The following is a 23,607-nucleotide window of genomic DNA, read 5'->3' as shown; positions in this document are numbered from 1 at the left end:
GCAAACATAAAACATATATTTTAAAACTGCCCTGATGTAAGTGATCCCAAAGGATTATTGAATAAGATTGTCTTCATTGTTGCATTTATCAAGCAGTCTCAGATGATTTTGCTATATGGGCATCTTATTGGAGGAGAATATAATATGTAAGGTATTATTTTGCCATACCAAATCAAATACTTATTGCTTATTATAAAAAAGCAATGTACTGGAGTAAATGTTGAATGATGGTAAAAATGTGTTTTGCTTTGCATTATCAATTGGAAAAGTCTGTCTATTCCCATCCTTATGGCAACAGAATATCCTCAGTGTGTGTGTAGATTATTATCATAAATATTTTATAAAGATCAAAATGTAGAGATTTAGGTCAATATTTGTTAGTATTTTTTTGGTAACCTTTTTTTCAGCATTAACAAAGTCTTAGATTGTTTTCTCATTTTTATCCATTACATGTGGTTTTTTTCCCTTCCCATACCTTGGGAAATACTTCTCATAATTGTGTAGTTTCCCTTGCTGACATCTTCTATGTACACTTGGTCTAATTCTAGTTGTTTTTCCTGTCTTTGTTTCCTGTCTCTGTTTATTTCTACCTCTGTAAACATATTTGGGTCTAAATGACTTGCTATAACAAAGAGACAAAAGAAACTAAAAGCAGTTGACTTACTTGCCAAATGGAGAAATATGTCAGCCAAAGGGAGCACTGATTTACAATATAAAATCATATATGTAAAAATCTTGTGAAGAAGGATCATGGAAGAAATGAGTAGTATTGCTTCATAAAACAGAGAGGAACAGTGCAGAGTAAAACATTATAAAGAAAAGTAGAGAGACACTGCTTAGCAGTGTCATCCAGAAGTATTACTCTAAAAAGATATGATATGAAAATGGAAGAAGGTAACAAACAGAAGAAAAATGGAAAAGATCTGCAAAGATTTTTGATAATATTTTTCATCACTAAAGACAGTAGAGCCACTTTATTTTGATTCTAAAATTACACTTTTGGATTATATTACATAGTAAAACTTTAAATTAATATTATATATTTAATAATTTAAGTGTACTAATCAGTTCAGCTAAATTTTCAAACAAATTGAATTAAGTAATTTCAAGCTTATGAACTTATAGTATAATGTAAGGATGACGGAAACAATTTATTTGGTGTGGCAAAATTAATGATCTAGTTGCTATTTTTATATCACACTAAGGGTAATATTGTTTTTTTATTATAATAACTTTTTATTGACAGAACCTATGCCAGGGTAATTTTTTTTTACAACATTATCCCTTGCACTCACTTCTGTTCCGATTTTTCCCCTCTCTCCCTCCGCCACCTCTCCTAGATGACAAGCAGTCCTATATATGTTGAATATGTCACAGTATATCCTAGATACAATATATGTGTGCAGAACCAAACAGTTCTCTTGTTGCACCGGGAGAATTTGATTCAGAAGGTAAAAATAACCCAGGAAGAAAAACAAAGAAAAACAAAGATGCAAACAGTTTACATTCATTTCCCAGTGTTTTTTTCTTTGGGTGTAGCTGCTTCTGTCCATCCTTGATCAATTGAAACTGAATTAGGTCTCTTTGTCAAAGAAATCCACTTCCATCAGAATACATCCTCAAATAGTATCATTGTTGAAGTATATAATGATCTCCTGGTTCTGCTCCTTTCACTTAGCATCAGTTCATGTAAGTCTCTCCAAACCTCTCTGTATTCATCCTGCTGGTCATTTCTTACAGAACAATAATATTCCATAACATTCACATACCACATTACCCAACCATTCTCCAGTTGATGGGCATCCTTCATTTTCCAGCTTCTAGCCACTACAAACAGGGCTTCCACAAACATTTTGGCACATACAGGTCTAAGGGTAATATTCTATAACATAATTAAATGATAAAATATTTGGATGCTCATTGATGATTTAGAATAGACTACTTTTGAATTCCATTGAAAGAGACTTCCATGATTTAAGGGCATATTCTCAAAAATCTCTTTTCCAATCCTTGTAGCTATTTAAATCATGTTGGTTTCATTGTTTTTTCATATAGTAGTTTTTAATTATTATGGTACTAGTGAATGTAGCTCTAAAAAAATAAAATGCGCGTGTTCCCAGAAATGCTGATTTAGCCACTAGTTAGAAGCTTTAAAAGAACTGTTAATAAGCTGGATTTTATAATATTGAAATTTCTCTCTGAAACTTTTCTTTTCTCTACCTTTCTTTCTCTTCCTTTACATAGTATATAGGATGCTTACATGCCTAAAATATCTTGTCAATACAGTTAATTAGTAAAAATTTATCAAGAACCTAAATAAGAGTATACAAAAAAAGTACAAACAATAGTCTCTCCCTGAAGGAGCTTATAATATTATGGGAGAAACAACCTGTCAACAAATATATAAATCCACAGCAAATTATACACTTTCTTTAATGGATGGAACTAGATTCATGAGGGATTGAGAAAGACTTCCTTTAACAGGTAAGATTTTAGTTGGAGGATTGAGCTGGAATGCATGGGGGAACAACCAAGAGAAAATTTCTTGCCCAGAGGCAAGAGATGCTGGTCAGGGAACAGCCACAAGGCTAGTATCCCTGGATCAAAGAGTATGTGGTATGAGTAAGGTATTAAAAGTTTAGAAATGTTAGGAGATTATGAAGGGGTTAGAATGCCAAATAGAAGATAGATATTTGTTTCTAGAAGTGATAAGGAGCCCCTGAAATTTATTGAATAAGGAAGTGACATGATTGGACCTGAACTTTAGGAAAATCACTTTGGTAACTGAATAGAGATAAATTAGAGTGAGGAGAATATTTACGGGGATGTGATTTTGTGTGTATTTAGACATTGGAAGAAGAACCCTTTAATTGGGTGCATTTCTGGCAGATAGGATACTTCATCAAGTAAAAGCTTTAACTTGAGGTATGTAGAAACCAGTACTGAACTGGCAAATATAAATTTGTCTTTATTAGTAGTAAAATTTAAAGATTGGCTTTAGGGAGTTGTGCTCATTGGTGAGAAAAAAAAAAAGAGACTGCAAAGAATAAAGATGTATTGTCTCAGTTGCTTCCATCTTGAAAGCACATTGAACTTGGGCCTGAGAGAAAGATTTCTGTAATTTAGAACAAAGATAAAGTTCATAGAGCTTTGCTCTCTACTCATCAGTTTCTAAGAGGGTGCAGCAAAAGGTCAACAAAAACTGACTTGAAATCAGTTTCAGTCTGTTTATGGGTCTAGGTATTCTCTTCTTGCAGACATGTTGCTTTCTAGCAGTAGATTCTAAGGAGGACAGAGTAATAAAAAGGAGGTGACAGGGTCATAAGGGAAGCAAGGGGGAAACTTGCAAACATAGAGATAGGGGGTGATAATAGTCTTAGTTGAATCTGACCCTTGCCCTCTATGCTTCATGCTAATAGTTGTGTCAAGACAGTTTATAACACTCTGGAACTACATACATTAAAACTGACTTGTTCCTTAGCTGACTGAAAACATTGTTGATTGGTATATTCAATTCCTAGATTTCATATTACTGATTCTTTACATGTATATGGGAACTTTGTGGGATGATCAAATTTAAGGAAATTAGAGTGGTCTGGATCATCTGCTTTTCCCTGTGAACCTGGAAAGGAGGACAAACCAACAAAAAAGAAGAGGAAGGGGAAAGGTAATTTAGAGAAAAAGCTCAGCACAAAGCTGAAGAAAAAGAGTTTTGTTCAATACTTGTAATGAGGAAGGAACTGAATGTTGAATAGATAATATATTTAATAATGATAGTTTTGATATTTAGACAAAGGAAATGAATGTTTTTCTAAATACATAACACATATGTACTCTGTTCCTACTTTGAGAGTCTCTGACACCATATTAAATTGATGTGTGAAAAATTCTATAATCAATGCAGATACTAAATTCTTGAAAATATAACTACTTTCGAAAACATCCTCTGCCATTCCAAGTTCAGAAGCAAGGGAATGAGGGGAGGTGAACAATGAAGGAAACATGGAAAGCCGGAATAATTAAAAAACAAAACAAAACAACACATTTATATAAGTATCTCTTAATTATTTTTTTAAATAAAGTGAAAGTGCCAATAATTTTATCATAGTGCCTCATTCACAGCAGAATCTTAACAAATATTTATTGAATTGAATTAAGAAGGCAATATCTCCTAAGAGGGCTGTTTTAGAAAAATGTGTTCAATAAATAAAATGTACACAATTTTTCCTTTAAGTTTCATTTTAATTTGGAATTTTCAGCACCAAAAGCATTTTTGTACTACTTCTGAACTGAATTAAAATTTCCTTAAATTTAGAAATATATTTCAGAACTCTGGCAGGTTGTTAAAATCATATTTATAAAATGTTTGCAATGTTGACTACAGTATACTATATAATTTGCAGTACATAATTTGGTAATTTTGGATGTTATATATGTGTGTGCATATATGTTTGCCTTTTAAATAGCTAGTCTTTTGAGATTCAGCCTGCTATTTCCCAGATTTAGGTCATAACAAAATATAAAAGCACTCCTGACATGTTGAATCAAAAGGAGATTTGTGCCTTTTTAAAGGCTTAAATCAGTGTTTTCAAAGATGATTTAATCATACACAATTGTTGCACAAGGATAACTAATAGAAAGATTTTATTTTGCTTTTGGGACTTTAAACTCAACATTTTTGGAAGCAAATAAATAATGATAAAATATCACAATTGTTTTTGTTGTTGTTGTTTGTTTGTTTTTTTGCTGCATAGCGCAAGGAACCATAATAAATTAGAATTCTACTCACTGAGTGCCTGAGAGCCTATTCCACCTGACTCATCAAATGAAAAATTCATCAATTAATCCTCTGACAATAACGATATATACACAAAAATCAATCTGGAATTGATTTTTTGAGCTCGAACATGAAAACCAAGCCCTGACTTACACATAATGTGAAATTTCTCTTCATTTCGACCTTATTATTGAGTATAACAGCTGAAGTGTTCATATAATTATTTGTTCTGAGTCAACTACAAAAGTGTGATTGTTTGAGAAAGGGTATGTGTGCTATGGAGATGTTCTGAAGCACAATCTGAGTGAGCTAATAAAGTTGTCAGATGCATGTAAGAATACAGCTGATAGGAATCCCTAGAAGGCAACCAATAGAGAAAGACACTGATCACTGAATCCTGATGGGAGACCACCCAGAATAGTTAACAGTGATCTGAGTATTGAGGAAGATCAAAGAGAAGAGGATAATATATAAGAATGCAAATTTTCACATACTTAAATGTAAAGAAAAAGCTCATAGATTACAAACGTTATTTTTATAATTTATGTAGAAAAAAATTTCATGTAATGACACACAGTTAACAAAATAAAATAAAGGTGAACTTTTCTTTGCCATACTCATTTTATTGAAAAAAATGCAATTTGGCATACAAACAATTTTCAAATTTTTTTCTATTTTTTTCTTTAATGGAATAGTTTTTATTCAGTTCACCTTGATTTTCTAAAGAACAGAAATCTTCATTTTTAAACCATCTTCTGGTCATTAACATATTATTGCTCTACCAAAATGTGATACCAAATTGAAAAAAAAATTATATAAGTATCTCAAGTAAATTATCTTCTGCACTTATTTTTCATACTTAAAAAATTTTATTAACTATAAATACTTCATATAACAAGAAACAATCATATATTTCAGTGTTTAATTTTAAATTGTGAAATCTAATACATTGTTATTCTAAATATTTTTCCATAGAATAAAGTAGTTATAAAAACCATATGCCTTAGTTATTTTCTTACACTAAATAATGCAAAATCTGCTTTGACTTTTATTGGCGTGTATCACTGCATTCTCTGTTTACATGCATAGAAGTTAATGTTGCTAGTAAATAGTTTTAAGTATGTATTTATGGTCAAAACAATTTCATTCCCTGAAAACATGCAGTTATGTTAAACAACAGTAGGAGAATTTGCTGTAAAATGTTAAGCCTATAGAATTTCCTCAGCATTATCACACACAGTAAATTTTGATGGTCTTCTGAATGGGTATTCATGTATCATTTCAACATTAAATTTTTTTATGTTTTATAGATGTTCAAAAGAGCAGAATACACACACATATTTCTGAAGCTATTGGAAAATGTTTTGTGCTTGTTTATGGTAGCAATTAGAAAATTGCAGCAAATATGGCTTTTGAGGACACAGAATATGAAATATTATGTTATTCCTAGTAGTTTTAAAATAAACTAAGATTTTCCCCTATACTTTATAATTTTTGTTTGCACATTTGGAAATGGATCTCTTTCCTTTTTACAAATCATAAAACCAAACATATATCTGAATAGTAGTTATAATTTTTTTATTAAAATCACATCAAGTATGTTTTACTAAAAATAAGGCAGGATCTTCTGTTACTAAAATCCTTATAGACTTATAATAAAATATTTGCTTATTATCATCATCATCATCATCATCACTACTACTATTAAGTCTTATATCCAGTACAATACTTGTATGTCTTTTTAAAGTTGCTAAAATTAGTTTAGAAATTATAATCAGACTTTTCTTTAAAAACATTATAAATATCATATAGAGTAACATAACCCTGGATTTAAAAAGAAAAAGAAAAGGAGAAAAGAGCCTTTATAGGTTCACTTCCTTAGAAAGCATTTTTGAAAGTCTTTGGTAATTTTCCTTTTGTTTCAGATGTGTTGTTTAAGGTCCATGAAAGATTACATGCTTAAGTAATTGATGCCTATGGGAAATGTATTTTTATTACAGAGTAAGTAATAAAGAACAACTTGCAAGTAATAAGCACTGATACATGTAATTTTATTTTAACATATTTTACAAAATAAATTATTGTCCCAAAGTTTTCTTTTGTAATTTATTTTATTTGAAGCGTTGGTATTTTAAAATTTGATTTGTCAATTTCATGAGCTACTGAAATAATGTAAAAACAATGCAATGTGCCACAGTCTTCTGCACATTTAGTAATACACAAATAAATCCTCTGCATTTTTACATGAATTTGTATGACCAAACGTCCAGAAATTTTTTTCTCTTCACAAATAATTGTAATTCAGTAACTTTAAAATTGTGAAAATAAAAATAAGGTTTTGATAATTTTAAAATTAGCCATAAAGCATGCCTTCAAATGTAGTTCCAGTGTGTTTGTATTGTTTCTTTTATATATTTTTTCAATATTCTGTGTTAATATAATATAGATATTTCATCAGATGAGAAGTTTAATAAATCTTCAGTCACATCAGTTTACCTTTATCTTCAACTTAATTCCTTTGAACAATTGACATCACTTAGTCTTCATTTGAGGCTTGATATTTTATTCTGTCAAAATGAAAGGCATGTATGGGCAGTAGGGGGTACAGGTGGCCATAGTGCGAAAGTAAAAAGCCATAGTGCGAAAGTAAAAAAATGTTTTGTTAGAGAGAATGTTATTCTTTGTACCTGCTACCATAATTCTGAAGCTGATAAAGTTTACAGAGTTTTTCCTACATTATAGAAGTATATAATTTAATGCTTAGACATCTTTAGTTGAGAAAAGAAAACTTAGTAAGGAGCATACCTTATATAAAAGTATTTGAATGATTTTGATTTTTCATCATATTTCAGTTTAGTAAGAAAATCAGTTTAAAAAGTAACCTTTACATGAAATTTTCTTTTTATATAATTAAGTGTGTGTTATCATGAACTTGTACCAAGCATTGAAATAGGTCATTGGGAAAGCATTCATTATTATTCAGAAGCTCAGTAGTGATATATGGGTTGTCATTATCATTAAATAATCCTTCTCTAAAGACTGTTGTCTTTTGTTATTGTATCTTCAAGATATAAAAAATAATGATTATGTTTACTACTTGCAAGTTCTGTTCCCAATGCTGTAACAACCTTCTTTTAACTAAAACAAAACTGCCACACACAACTCTCTTGTGCTTTCATTTTCATTTTATTTTCAGGAAGATTCTTGTTTCTTAACCTTGATATTTTGGACTTCAGATCTCAGGTATTCTAAGTAGGATTGTACTAAAATAAATTCCTAACAATTTTTTTCCTCCAAATATTTTTGAGGCTTATATAGTCCTGACAATAAGTATGTGGCGCAGTTTTTTTTTTTTTTTTAAGACGGCTTTAAAAGCATGAAGATTTTTCATATGAGACCAAAAAAAATATATTTAAGAATTGCAACCTCAAATTAGGATTTACTTAATAGTGTATACTGGAGGTTTTGACATTAGAATTAATCTTTATTAATATTGTCAGTTTACAAAATATCCTGAAATTTCTAAAAATATGCTTTTTGCAGTTATTTCATTGGTTAAAACCACAATGAAGACAGTAGAAAATAGCTTTTTCTTGTCTTTTTTAAAATATTTTTTCTTAAACTTATTTGAAAAGTGGTCTTTATCAAAAATTCTCTCACACAATTGAGAACTCTGTGTTGAATTCCAAGATCTCCATAGTAGGGTAAAATCCCTTTTTATAGCTCAAAATTATTCCAACTTTTGCCCTCTTTATGTATCTTGTACTTTGATAAAACTCTCAAGAGGAGCTTAAAATAATATTTTATATTTTATGTTAATATCCTAAGGTGAATTGAAATAGTTAAGATCCTTGTTCAGAAATATCTTTGACATATACTTAAGTATAATATCAAATTTTATTTGTATTGTTTTAAATACATAGTCAAAAATATATACATTCAAAGAAATACATACATTCATTATACACAATCAAAGAAATTCTTTGCAATTAATCCTGTGACCTAGCACACACAGTTCCTGTTACACAGAAAGCATTTAATAAATGTGGTTGACTTATTAATTGATTGATTGACATATCAGTATTTATTCATACTTTTCATTTATTCATATTTCTCAGTTAGAAAATGACCATTAGTGAATATTGGTGAATGGTGGGTAATACAATTAATTGGATCAAAATTCTGAGTAATTAAGTATTCTTTTTTAAAAATCTCTTCACTTTAGAGTTTATTTTCTTTTACTTTTTTCTTCTAATCTTTTTTTATGAATGTATCACTGTACTTATAGGAAAGCATTTATTAAGCACAATAATAACCTAGATGCTACAAAAATTCAAAATTGAGATTAGTTACATATAATAGTTATATTTGTATTGTATTTTATAGCTTAGTTTATCCTTTCATGTAATTTAGTTTTTTACTTTTGCTCTTCCTGTAAATCATTTGAGGTAGACATTATTGTGGCATTTTTTTTAGTGAGGAAACTTGAGGTCTAAGTGTCAAGGGACTTTACTCCAAGTCATAGTTAATATGCAGCAGGGCCAGGAATAGATTTCAGATCTTTTGAGTTTTAGTCTATGCCTCTTTTATACAATAACCCAATGGAAAAATATTTAGTATCATAAATAATGTTTTTGTTAATATAATAATATTACTCGTGAATTTTTTTCTCCTTCAAATTTAATATTTTAAAAATATATTTCTAAATTTACACATTTATAATTTAATCATTGAATTTTAGAGCTAGTGGCCATCTAGTCCGATACACACCTGTAATGAAATCCCTACTACAACTTTCTGGAAAAGTGATCATCCAAACTTTCTGTGAAAACTTTAAAAGAGGAGGAGCTCACTCCATTCAAAGAGATTTTTGAATAGCTCTAATAATGAAGTTTTTTCTTCAAGCCTTAATTGCCCACTTGGGAACTTTTATATACTGCCTCCTGCCTTTTCTCTTTGTGGCCAAAAAAAAAAAAAAAAAAAAAAAAATCAAACCCAGACCTTCTTCCATATATCAGTCTTTTATATATTTGAAAATGGCTTCTAGATTTCTCTGAGCCATCATTTCTCCATACTAAGCAACACTATTTCCTTTACCTGAGCCTCATATGACAATAGATGCTAGACCTGGAGTCAAGAAAACCCAAATTGCTTGAGCCAATAAATATCTATGTGACACTAACAAGTGATTTAATTTTTGTCTGCCTCAGTATCCTCACCTGTAAAATGAAGAATATAATTAACACCTGTCTCCCAGAGTTTTTATGAGGATAAAATGAGATATTTGTGAAGTGATTTGCAAATCTTTAATCGTTATATAACTCATCATCTTCATCATCATCATCCATGAATTCTCATACAATTTGATATCTTTGTTGCCCTATTTTGTATGTTATCTAATTAGTCAATGGATTTTCTAAAATGGAACACCTAAATCCACAGACTAAATAGAGTGGGGCTATTATCACCTTATTCTTGGAAGCTCTGTCACTTCTAATGCAACAAAATATTATATTAACTTTGGTTGCATAGCACATTGTTAACTCATTGAATTTTTAGTTCGATAAATCCTACAGAACTTTTTGAGAAAAACTGCTATCTTTCCTTGCCTCTTTCATCTTATTATTGTAAAATTATCTGTTACATATAAAACTCATATATCTGGGACTTTAATTCCACAACATATCTCCCAATTTTAAAAATATTTCCTTACTAAATGAATGTAACATTTAGAACCAAAGAGTAGAAAATGTAAATTGTCGATTTTAGTTAAAATATAAGTAAAATTTGAATATATTAATCAAATAAGGCGACACTTAATATTGATCAAGAGCTATATTTTTCCATCATCATTCCAGTTACGTATGTCTGAGCAATATATGTATATACATACACACAAATATATATACATGTATAATTAAAATTATGACTTTATTACAGTATACTCATCAGGCATTAATGTTATTTATAAATATGGAAAAGGAATACTTTCATGTTAAAAATTAATTAATACAATTTTGACTTTAGCAATGACTAGACATGTTCAAACCACAGATAATATCCTAGTGTAAATAATGTTCATTCTTATCTAGGGAATACTAAGAATGTTCACATATAAGCTTGACATTGTAGGATTTCCTAACTTCATATAAATGAAGCACAAATTCCAAATGCCTTTGTATTTTATTAGACCTCTTGTTCCCAGAAAAATAATAATTAGTATTTAAGAAGTTATACTGTTAAAAAGGAAGCTTGATTTTTTTTTTTTTGGTGCTATGAGAAATGAAATATCTGTAAATGAGTCACTGGCTAAGAACTGCTTGAAATTAGATAACTTTGACGTCTCAACCTAAGATACTTTTTGGTGATAATTTTTTATATCTCATTTCTGGGCCCATAAAAATGCATGTTCTGGCAGATATATAACTAAGATATAGTACTCACTGAAGTTCCTGATTTTGTGTGTGTGTATGTGTGTGTGTGTGTGTATGTGTGTGTGTGTGTGTGTGTGTGTGTGTAGGTAGCTTCATCTGATCTAACTGGTAGTACTGCCACATCAGGTTAAGGGCAAAAAAAAAAAAAATGCTTTCTTACTCATTAACCCTTCTCGTTACTAATTCTCCTTGTTTATTTCTGAGAATTTTTAGTCAACCTAGAAAAGATTAGATTTACTTTTTTGGAATCTTGAGTCTCCATTTATAAGATCCCAAAAGAGATCACAAATCAAGGAACTCTGATGCATGTCGTCTTTATTATTCTAGTTCCTTGTTTTGGAGTGATTTTTTCATGTATTGGAAGGTTGAAGTAGAGAGAAGGTAAATTTCTTTGAAGTAAAATAATATGTGCTTATGGCTTATAAAGGCAATTATTTGTGTCATTCAGGGTATTACTAGAGAGAAATATTTGGGATGAAATAACTAGAAATCCTTGGATAGAACACTTTAAAACTTCATAGTGCTCCCTCTGCTGGCTATTTAAATCTGGAGAATAGCTAGAGGATTACTAGGAAAAACAACAACAACAAATTCTTTTCTCATCAAGATCATTGTTTTTCCCTGTATTGGATTCTTCTCATTCATTAGGTTTAGAATTGAACAGAAACAAAGTAACAAATGTCTTTCTTCTACAGATTCATTACTGTAATACATTGTGCACTGAACAGTAGCACAAAAATATAATTTGTATAGGGATAGTTTAAAATGCTTTCAAATATCAGGTTTACTAGAACATGGCAAATGATCTCTTACATAATCTATTGAAGATGAGGTTTTTGCAAAGAATTACTGAAAATTAATTGGCTTTGAAATAGGGGAATAAAGGGATGTTCAACCACTGTTGAAAAATAGTTTTTGCTTAATTGTCTATTATATAACTTAAACTTTGAATGATTCTGTTTCAAAACCTTTGCTTATGAACTTTTCTTTGAAGCAAAGTATGGGAAAGACAGCATGACATGAATTTGGATTAAGAAGACAATGGGTTCTTACTTTAATATCACTGCTAAAATCATTCCTCAACGAATTTGATGTTTACTGATTTTTGCAAGAATATTCTCTCTTTCTCACCTTTATTTTTTTAAATGAAAACTCCTTTTTAAAGGAATGTCACAAACATAGGTGTATATATTTCAGTTTGGCACCATGGCACTGAACTAAAATGAATGATGATTGGAAATCAAAACAAATGTATTTTGTTTAACACTCTCATAGTCTTTTGTCAACTTTTAAGTCAAAATACATACAGTACTGACTTTGCACTTTCACTCCCAATTTATCCAATATGCATATTTGTTTTGAGTTCTCCAAGTGGTTCTTGAATGCCTTCCAATTCTAAAACCTCTGTTTCGGTGAGCTAATAAACATTCCTGACCAGGTGACATAGTTAGGAATTGGACAGGGTTGATGTAGTGGGGCTGAGATAAGGCGCAAAGTTAGAAGCATGCAGTATAGATAGAATCGTGAGTCAAAGAAGGAAAAGGACCTACTGCCACTACTTATTCCAGATTATGAACTATGATTTAGATTAGAGAAAGTTAGAGCGATCTAAATCTGTGCTTATAATGTCAATATTTTGAACTTGAAGTTCATTCAGGTGGTTCAACTTTCTGCTATATGCATTCACAAAGTTGTGAAACTAGGGCAATCTTACCTTCCATCTTCTGAATATGACTGGATCTAATAATATTATTATTAATAATAATAATAGCTCACATTTATATAGCACTTACTATTAATTGGGTATTGGGCTAATCACTTTACAGTTATCTTATTTGATCCTCACAACAATCCTGAGAGGCAGGTGCTATTATTATTATTATTATTATTATTATTCCTACTTTGCAATTAAAGATCCTGTGGCAGATAGGGCAAGTGTCTTGCCAAGGTTCACACAGCTGACAAATATCCGAGGCTGCATTTGTCTTTCTGATTCCAGTCCCAACATTTTAGCCACTATACCATTGATATCTCATAGAAATTATTAGTTCTATAGAGAAATCAGTTCCACTACTTGTATCTTCTACAAATGAAAGGGATTTCAGTTATATTAGACATTTTTGTTCCTAATGATATTTCTGATACAGATTTATCATTCTTCCCAAGTCACCATAGTTTACAGTCCTAGAGTTAATATATGATTGAATATCATTTTTTTACTATTTACTTCAATGTACATAATTGTAATCTAACCTTTGTGTTTGTATGTATGTATATATGTATGTGTGAATGTGTGTGTGTATATATATATTTGTGTATATGTGTATGTATATATATATATATATGTAAATGCATTTGAAACTCATCTCATAAAACTTGAAATCAAAGGTATCTGTGAGGACAGTCTTCATTTTTCCAGTTCTTTACTTCATTTGTTGATTTTTCAGTTTCCTCATCTGAAAAATGATTGATCCCAATGATTTCCATTATTATTAATCATTTCATGATTATTTGCTTTATTTCTATCTTTTCCTCCCCCTTTCTTTACATGTTTCTTATTTTTGTACTGTTCTCTTATAATAAAGAGCATCTTCTTCAGTGTAGTTCAGATTCCCTTGAAGAGAGCATAATTGGTCAGTCAATAAAGGAGTATTAAGTCTAGTTCTACTGAAAGTCTAGTACTGAAAGGAAAATGATTGAAAAACACACATTGTGAGAGATAGTGAGAAATATTCTCAACAATTTTCTGTTTTCAGTGCATTAGCCAGAAATCAGTATGTCAGATTCCATACCAATTCAAAGCTTGTATTGAAGTTTGTATTGAATGTGTCAGTCCTTATAAGTACTAAGAACATAACTTTTTTTTTTTTAAGGTTATTGTCTTTATTGGATTGCATTTAGCGTGTATTATTCTCTTGATTTTCCTTGCCTTTTCCTCTGTTAGTTTTCATCATTTCTTATTCTACAGTGATTTTCTGTCACTTTCCTATGAAAGAAAATATTATGAGGTCAAAAGACATATTCAAGTTTTTTAATTTATTCTAGCTATATGACTATTTGTAAATCACTTACATATATAATACTATAGATTATAAATAGGTTACATATATTATTGTAGGTAATTTCTACATCCAAAGTTGTCTAGTAAGATAAAAGTCACAGGACTCAAAGAAAAAATTGTTGTAAGTTATAGGAAATGTCTCCTTAATTTAATTGATCATAGAATAATACCTACAAAATTGTTTTCATTAGATACAATTTATTGCAGAAAGTCATTTTCTTTGCATCTAAAATATATGTACAAAGAAAGCAACCATATATATCATCAACAAGACTAAAAATTAAATTACACACACATGCACACACATTATATTTTATACATATGAAGACAATGCTCAGCAAATGAGTGCCACCTTTTGCAAACAGATTAGGCAGTACCTTGATTATACACCTGACCATGCTAGTTTCCAAGGGGCTTTTAAATTCAATATGAATTCTCCACATATCCTAAAGAGAATTCACTCTGTGCTAAATAACTCATAAAAAATAATAAGGGCAGGTGTGCAAGTAAGTATTACCTTGCCCTTGTTTAAGAGTATTACCTTGCCCTTGTTTAAGAGTAACTGACCCTTTTTCTGTTCTTTTGAAGATGTCAATATTCAATATTGAATATTGACATCTCCACTATGGGGCAGGTGGTAACTGCTGTTCCTACTTATATGCCAAGAAGAATGAATCTTCCTAATAAGTTAGTTGGATGCTAGGATGAGAATATCTTGTTATTATGAAGAAACTTAAACTTGAAGAGACTTTTTATGTATCATATCCAAAAGAAAAATTCCTCCTTTCTGAAATAGCATCTGATCCTCTAAACCTCTCCGTTGCTCTCCTGATGCCTCTTTCTTCAACCAACTTTCTCTCAACAGACTTTGCAGCATATATTTAGATTTCAAACTTCTAGCCTTGTATTCTTTTTATGGCCTATGTAGGCTGTCAACAAACCTTGAGTACACAAATTCTGCTCTAATTTGATATGGGAAAGCATGTAACCATGGCAACGTTCTTTGTACCCTATCTCAAACCCTGACTGCTTTATTTACCCTTTTTTAGTGAAGAACAAACAATCCACATACTTTCTATTCATTTTTCCTCCTCTCTTGCTAAAGAGTGATAGATTGTTCTTATACATGTAGCATTTTTAAAAATTCTAAATAATGTTACAAAACATAGGAAGCAATGGAATTTATGATAATAAAACGTTGCCTAACATCCTGAGGGACTTTCTATAAGTATAGCCATTTTACTTTTGCCATATAGAAGTGTGATTTATATCTCTCTTTTTGATAATTTATTAGGATTTCCCTCTGCTGTGTATTATACACAAAGCATTCATAATTTATCCAATCGACATTTATTGAACACTTAATATATACTTTTCTGACAACTATGTAATACCTCTCTTCAGATGAACAACAGTTAATTTACTGCCATCTTAATTTTCAATGAAAAGAAAACTGTCTTCTTTGATGAAAAAAATACCATGTCTTTTTTTCTATTTCATTCAATCCTTATGAAGTATTTCTACATTAATTCCTTTTCTAATATGTAATGTAGCTCCAAAAGTAGTGGTGAGATCATTCTATTTGTCTGAATTCTCCATATTATTGAATATATTCAGGTAGCATATTACATATAGCAATAATGATATTTTCCCCTTCTAATTTTGAATCCATGGCCAGCAATTTACTTTTAGCAATATAGGAAAGGGGAAGGGATATCTATATAACCTTGAATTGTCGTGGTTAGTTTACATGGGATCAATTATTTCAAGCAAAGTCGCATACTCAGGAACTCACACATAGCTGAGTGTCTTCAAACCCTCAAAAGTTAGCAAAAGAGATAACATGATATAGAGGATAGAGGGCAAATGGATACTACCTGTTTGATCACAGACATGCCATTTAATGTAATGTTCTCCAACAATTTAAAGTATAACTTTAAGAAATATTGGCCTCTTTGTATCAGGGGAAGAAGTTTATAAACCTGGACTTACCCACACTGATAAAATGACAAGTCTGGAAAATGAAGAAACAAAGTATCTGCTATAGATATTTCTTAAAAAGGGCAGGGTGAATTTGACCTTTTTTTGGTCTAATCTATTTTTTATGGCTCCACAGTATGCTTGTGGTACTTACTAAATTGATAATTTCTACTTCCACAAGTATCTTATGCCTCTGAGATCAACTTCTTTCTCCTTCTGCCTCTGTCATTAGTTGTAGAGTCTAGCCAGAATGAAACAAGAACAAAAAACAACCACATTTAATTTGCAAATAAGTCACTCACCACTGTAGGGCTAATGAACATTTTGGCTTCTCTTGTCATTTTTTTTTTTTCCAGATGGGTCATGTCTGTTTCTCTTGCTTCAGAGGTCAGGAGGAGGATGGAATTGCTGCTCAAGATAGTGATGAGAATAAATCTGGTGTAGGGTTCCTAAAATCTTAGGAATGTGATAAAACAAGAGAAGATCCTTCTGAGAATTAGGAAATAGTTAATTTCAGTTCACATCGATACATTAATGGTGTGCCCTTTTCCTCCCAATTTAAAGAATAATGGTGTACCACAATATTCTACTGGTGAAATGAACTGTTCAGAACATAACTTCATTTTACATTTCATGCTACCTTCCCTTTTAAATTATACTGACTCTTTTTATTTTCCATGTCACAGGTAACGAAACTTAGATGTGTTGTTTTGGAGTTTTTTATTTGTTTTACATTTTCTTTATTGGAAAAATGCTTAGAATATGTTTTAGTATTTTTTCAGTGCTAATTTTACTGTGATTTATGGCATAATTTAAAAAATCACTGACGTACTGTTATACTTCAAATATATTAAGGATGTAAGTTCTGTAATTCTTGCTAAATTTGAATATTCTGTTTACTACCATCATAATTGAAAATGCTTGTTTTTTTTTCTCATTTGAGAAATACACTTAAATGAATACAGGCAATTGTGGACAAGGAAAAAAAATACATGTTTTCTATTCCCTCTCTCACTAGGCCTTGTTCAATGAAGGGCACATAGCCTGATTTTATCCATTGAGGAAATTCTGAGGAGTGGAAAACTCCCATTGCAGATGCAGATCTGTTATTGGTCTATAACTTAATCTTTTGAATTGCCTAAGGTATTGAAAGGACCCACAATTTGCACATAAGTTACAAAGTTAGAATGTGTCCATGGCATCTGCCTCTAAATGCTGACCCGTATATTTTCTGCATCATTTTGTATCTTATCCCTCTGGAAAATTGATTATGGAAGAGACGATATAATTATTTTACAGGAAAGAGATACTAAATATGTTAGTATATTTCATTAAACTTTTTTTAATATTCTGCCTACTTTCAAAAATATAAAGCAAAACAATAAAATTTTAAAATAGTTAATATTATATGATGGCATAAAAAGGTGATTTTAAAAAACTTTTATTATTACAGTATTCCTGTTAGAAGGCAGTATAGTGTGGTGACTTGAGAGGCAATGTAAAAGCTTGGTTTATCTGAGTTTAAGTCTTCCCTGTGGCAGATACTGACTGTTTGACCTTGGACAAGTCACTTACCTTCTCAGTATTCTAATTAGTTCTCTAAGATGATTAATTTAGCTGTCTGCATTTTAAAGAGGGAATTTCCTCTCTAGAGCATTCTGTCAACCAATAAAAATAACAAGTCCACTCTTCAATCCTCCTAAAGAAAGACATGTTAAACCAAAGTGGTTGCTATATTTTGTCCTCACTTTAAACATCTATTGATTTATAAATTAACAGCCCTTTTCCCCTTCCAAATTATCTCACCTTAGTGTCCATTCTTTGTTACTAGAAACCTAGAACCTGCTTAATTACTCTGAGTTCCTTGGGCAAAATATGTGACACTATTGCAAGCTTATGGCCCACCTACCCCCTCTATCTCCCAAATTCAAATGAAGAAAAATAAAAGTTCTAAAGGACCAGAGTAATTAATAGTCTTGGAAAGTCCTTAGCAATTTTAACATTGTACTTCTGTGGTCATAGTGCTTGAATATCCAAGCTAAAGAACCCTTACAGTGAAAACTTGTTCCTAACTGCCCCCTTGGTAAAGGATATCCAGATAAGCATTCCAGATAATGATACTTGATGTGATTTTACATTTTGGTAAGGTAATTTCTGAAGTATCAAATTTAAGAACTCTTTGTTTCATATTTCGTAACCAAACATCTCACACTCTGTAGCAATCTGACAGATGAATTACAGAGCCTGTAGTATTGATATAATGTGTTGATAATGACTGTTTCCATTAGGAGCTTCCTTTAAAGCTGATGCTTTTAAATTCAACCCTAAAAATATAAGTGACACTTAGGGATGACCCTGGTATAGCCTTTGGATGAGAGGTGCCACTAGTTTTAGGCATGCTAAAAAGAATGGAGTCATTTATCAGATGAGAATCCAAGATCTTTTATGGATCACTTATTATAAGCCTTCAAGTTATACTTTAAAAAATTAGTACCTTAACCCACATTATAGACTTAAGAAAGGTTTTTTATCTAAAAGCATCACTTTCATCTTTTCAGATTTGAGCAGAAATAAACTTACCTATGTAAGTCCCTAGGTTAGACAAAGAGAGAGAAGAAAATGGAAAGATTATTTTTTACTAAATAGGACTTCCTGGGTGAAAATAGGTCTCCCTTTAAACATGGCTTACCATTCCTGAGACTTAACAATGCCAATGGTCAAGACAAGTCAAAAATTGTGTGGAGGTGTTGAGAAATAGAAAGAGTTATATGTGTTTTATATTTAAAATTCTTAGCACCTAAGCACATTTAAAATTTAGTATTGGAAACCATAAGAAGAGGTGTTTTTTTTTTTAATTTAGAGAAAATTTTTTTAATGATTATCACAAATACTTACCTGCCACATTTCATTGGTTATTGGGGTAACCTTGCTTATGGGATTATTTTGACAAGCTTGTAAACTGTATATATAAATTTCAGATAATAGAATATATAAAAGGAAAGATTATAAAGAGAAAACTGCACCAAAAAACCAATGTCAATTTCAGATAGTAAGAAAGTATTTTTTGGAACTTTCAGGGGGCTACTACAGTGCTGCTTAAGGTGCTGAAGAGAAGTGTGAAAAGCAGACAGTGATCATTAGAAGACACAGGTAATTGTAGCCATGTCCCTAAGTTACTGAAACTTTCTAATAGTCCTAATATACCCAGGAATATAGATGAACTATAAACCCCATGCATGGTGATATGGAAGCAGTTTGGAATTACAAAGGGACTATGTTTCTCACAATCTAGAACTGCAAATATGAAAACAATTAATATTATGAAGAAGTAAGTCCTTCATTGTTAAGTAGTTCTTTGACCTATATTTTAAAAAAGATTAGAATGTCTGACTCTTCTTCTTTATACCTAGGACACCCTGCAGTACTTACTTATATTATACTCTTTTCCCCTCAGTGTATGATGACTACATGTGAAAATGATTGGTTGGACAAAGGAATGTGGACCAAAAAATTTATTTTATATCTTTAAAATCCAGAATTTACATTGTATTCATGTAATACATGTAATACTTTAATACATAGAATACATGTAAGAATTGTAAGGTTATTAAATCTTTTGAGGTTAGAAAAGAACAGTTCATCATAGAATAGTTTATCGTATGATTTTATGTTAATTTCCTGTCGTTTGAGTTTTCATAGTTCATTTTCAGTTCATTTCAGAAAACATTTATCAAATGTCTACCATGTTCAAGGCTCTTTGTTGCTTGCTGAAGATATAAAAGCAAAAGAAAAATTATATTTTCAGTTTACTTATCTTTAGTTGTGTAAGAACTTGGAATTACCTGAGGCACATTACTTTACAAAATAGATAATTGAAGTTACTAAGAAAAAAATAGTTCTCTTTTACCTTCTTGCTAGATTATTGATATTATCTTTTTTTGGGGGGAAGCAACTTTCATATGTGGGCCAACACTAAAATTTTATTCTGTTACAGGCCCTCTAGGAATTCTATTTCTTTTCATGACAAATCTCATATAATCTTTATCTTTTATTTAGTTATGTTGAATACTTGTATATTTTTAAATATTTGGACCCCATCTTCACATATTTCTTAAGGAAAAATAATTAGCATACTAACAGTTTATTTAGCAAATATATCTCTTTTACTTTGTATAGAAATAGTTTCTTCATAATTTTTCTAGTTTAAATTATATTTATAAATCTAATGAACTGGTACAGTATCTATCTTATAAAATTAATAGGTTGTTATCTTTTATTGTTACTACTACTGATTGAAACTTATTATCTATGCCCCTTTGGCCAAATTGCATTTTTGGGCCTCAGTTTACTCATCTGTAAAATAAGGTTAGAAACGTTGATCTCCAATATCTCAGTTCCAAATCCTATGAAATCTACATAATATTTTAAGGCATACAAAGTGCTTTCCTTTTAATAACCTTATTCTGTGAGCTTGGCAGTACAGATGTTATTAACTCTACAATTCTGGAAATGGAATCTTAGAGATGATATGTGATTTTTCTAGAACCACATAGCTAGTGCATAGCTGTACAGACTATATTTGAAGACATGTCTTTTGAATGCAAGTCAAGCCTTATTTTCTTTCTTAATGAAGATGGCCATTAGTTTTCTAATATTCTTTTCTCTCTCTTTTTTCCTCTTTCCCTCCCTTCCTTTATGATTCTAATAAGTGCTTTCTGTATTCAAGATAGTTCAGATTAATTGTTTTATATTTATTTTGGATGTACCAAAGTATCAGTATTTCACTGCTAACTTCTGCTTGACTTCTTGTTATATGAACTTGGTATAAAATAAAAAATAATATACTTTAAGTTTTAAGTATTCTGTTCTGGTGATGTGGTGCTCTAACCTCTCTTTAGATTTATATTTAATTAGCATTCTGTAGAATTTAGAATATGGAAGTTTACACTTCCTGAGGAAGATGTTAACTTAGCTTTTTTGTCACTTACTCTGGTGTTCAATTAAAAAAAAAAGTGAGCATATGTCACAGCAGTTGCAGAAACCTGTTAAAGATACTACCTCTTAAGAACACTTTCAGTGTTGGGAGCCATGAGTGTTTTGGTTTTTTAAGGATAAGGAAAGATTTAAAAGTTTAAACTTAATGATTTTAAGTTCAACTGTTTCAAATATATTTTAGCCTAAATTGGGAGTTCTTTTTTTCCCCTTTTAAAAATCTTTTGCAAAAAGTGAACAAGAATGCTATTAGATCATGAACTAGTTTCTTCTCTGTTGCCATTTTGTTCTTGTTACAGAAATGGCTATTTGAATAGATTTTCCGTTTAAGTCACTTTTCCCCTTCACGTATTCATATTCATTGTGCTTTTCCCTACTTGTCTAGTCCCCTATTTAAGTGACATTTTATGCACATATTTTTTGAGCATAGATTTCTTATAGGATACTAATATATTCTTCTAAAACTTTTTATACAAATGTTTTTGCTAAATTGTTTCATTTGGATGAATTTTATTTAGTATTTTTCTATTTTTTGTTGTCTTCAAAGTTATATTTTCACATATTAGTTATATGATAAACTATCCTTTAGAGTGTTATTTCATATAAAGTTAGAAATAAAAACTGCTATATTAAAAATCAAGAAAAAGGAGAAAACTTATTTTGAACTATAAAACATGTTTAGTGTTTTGTGTGTAAATGATCAAAGATTTTGTACTCAACTTTTTTGATCTAAGTAGTGTGCATTGTGTAGAATTAGTTAAAATATATTATCTAGAGGTTTTTAGTGACCCACTTAATAGGATGTCATAATGATGGATATATTATTGATTGAAGATTTGAATTTGATTTTCAAAAATAGATTATTTAAAGTTCTTATGTTATTTTATTCAGTTTATGGATTTTTTATGAGTGCATTTCTGGAATTTCTTTGTGTTTTCACAAGAAAGATGTGTGAAGTCTGTTTTTTTAAATATAAAATCATTTAAATAAGTTATCTGGTATGGAGTAATGGCAGTTTTGCAAAGTTAAGAGTAATTATTTCATAATACATTCACTAACAAATTATAATTTGAAAGTCATGAAAATTTAATTTAATTTTTCTGTGAAAACTTAATGTCTACATTATTCAGCAGAGTAACTACCATTTATATAATTTAATGTTCAAGTTTTCTGAAAATGCTAACCACTTTTTCTTATTTTACCCTTCTATTGATATGTACTTGGCAGTCTTGGGAAGCAAAAAAAAAAAAAAAAAAATCTCTTACATATCCATGATCAAAAATGAACGCCTGATGGCCTGAAGGTTGAAATAATTATCTCTGGTGGCCGTGCAGATCTCAATGTCAAAGCGAAGAACCACAGGGCAGCCGAATTAAGCATAGAAACTGGCATGAGCACAGACAACTGCTTGAGGCTCTTTATTACTGTTTGATATAGCAGTTCTTTGTTGAAAATCTTGTTTTTTTGGTTCGAAAGCAACTGTGTGTGTCTAATCTTGCTTTTGCCTTTATCATCAATTCCATTCCTGTGATATTTACAAAACTAAGCAACATCACATGTGTTTATCCTGATTTCTGAATTAGTATATCTGAGGCTTTCTGCTAATCTGCAGATAGGTGGCACCGTTCATACAGATTGGAAAAGCAGCGCTTTCCCGTTCACACTATTCCATGCTGTAAATTAACCTGTCACTTTATTATTTGACAAGATCTTCATTTTTATTCATCAGGACTTGGGCCAGGATGGGTGCATTTATGGCCATTTGCTTTGCACGGCTCTCAGCTGAGTTTGTAGGTATTGTAAGTGAGATCCATTATCCCTGTTACAAGTGCACACAATGCAGATGCTGATCTGTGATGATGATGAGAAACCAAAGTCAGTAAAGACCACATAAGCCACCCTTGATGAAAAGATAAATGAATGCATAAATAACATTGTGCTCTGCTGTGTTTGTTGAGATCAAGGATAGATTTTGAAGGTTTTGAAAGATCAGACATACAGAACCTGGAGAAATTCATCCTCCCCCGCTTTTCATTCAGCAAGCATTTCACTGTGTACAGAGAAGCTGAGAGACATTTTAATGCATTACAGGAAGCCCAGAAATGTTTGGGCACTTCTCCTTTATTTTAAATGAAACCCCTCCCCACTCCCACTCCCCATGGCAGTAGTGTTGAGGACAACAGGAATTTAAATGTGGAACCTAAGAAAGCCATACTCGCTGTTCTCAACTCAGTTCCTTATGTAAATATACTCACATCTATTGTGTTCTAATTATAAATGTAATTATAGAGATAAATTAGTAAATTGTGGTTGTAATTGTATTCATAAAGATTAATGACATTTAAACAGACATATGCATACTA

At 30.8% G+C, this 23,607-nt stretch overlaps 1 protein-coding gene and 1 long non-coding RNA gene across 4 annotated transcripts in view; one reads left to right on the top strand and one right to left on the bottom strand.

Moving 5' to 3' along the window:
• The window catches only part of FAM172A (family with sequence similarity 172 member A), a 501,056-nt gene that overhangs the window by 186,648 nt on the left and 290,801 nt on the right, over positions 1-23,607 (top strand). The gene's annotated exons all lie outside the window — the stretch shown is intronic.
• Positions 16,387-23,607, bottom strand: part of LOC116423452 — a 22,202-nt gene continuing 14,981 nt past the window's right edge. The window contains exon 2 of the long non-coding RNA XR_004234069.1: positions 16,387-16,493. This is a non-coding gene — a long non-coding RNA (uncharacterized LOC116423452). The remainder of the gene's footprint in view (positions 16,494-23,607) is intronic.

The sequence above is a fragment of the Sarcophilus harrisii genome, chromosome 1, assembly GCF_902635505.1.
Source record: "Sarcophilus harrisii chromosome 1, mSarHar1.11, whole genome shotgun sequence".
NCBI lineage: Eukaryota > Metazoa > Chordata > Mammalia > Dasyuromorphia > Dasyuridae > Sarcophilus > Sarcophilus harrisii.
The sequence above is the reverse complement of the archived record's forward strand: the minus strand, read 5'-3'. Positions and strand labels throughout refer to the sequence as shown.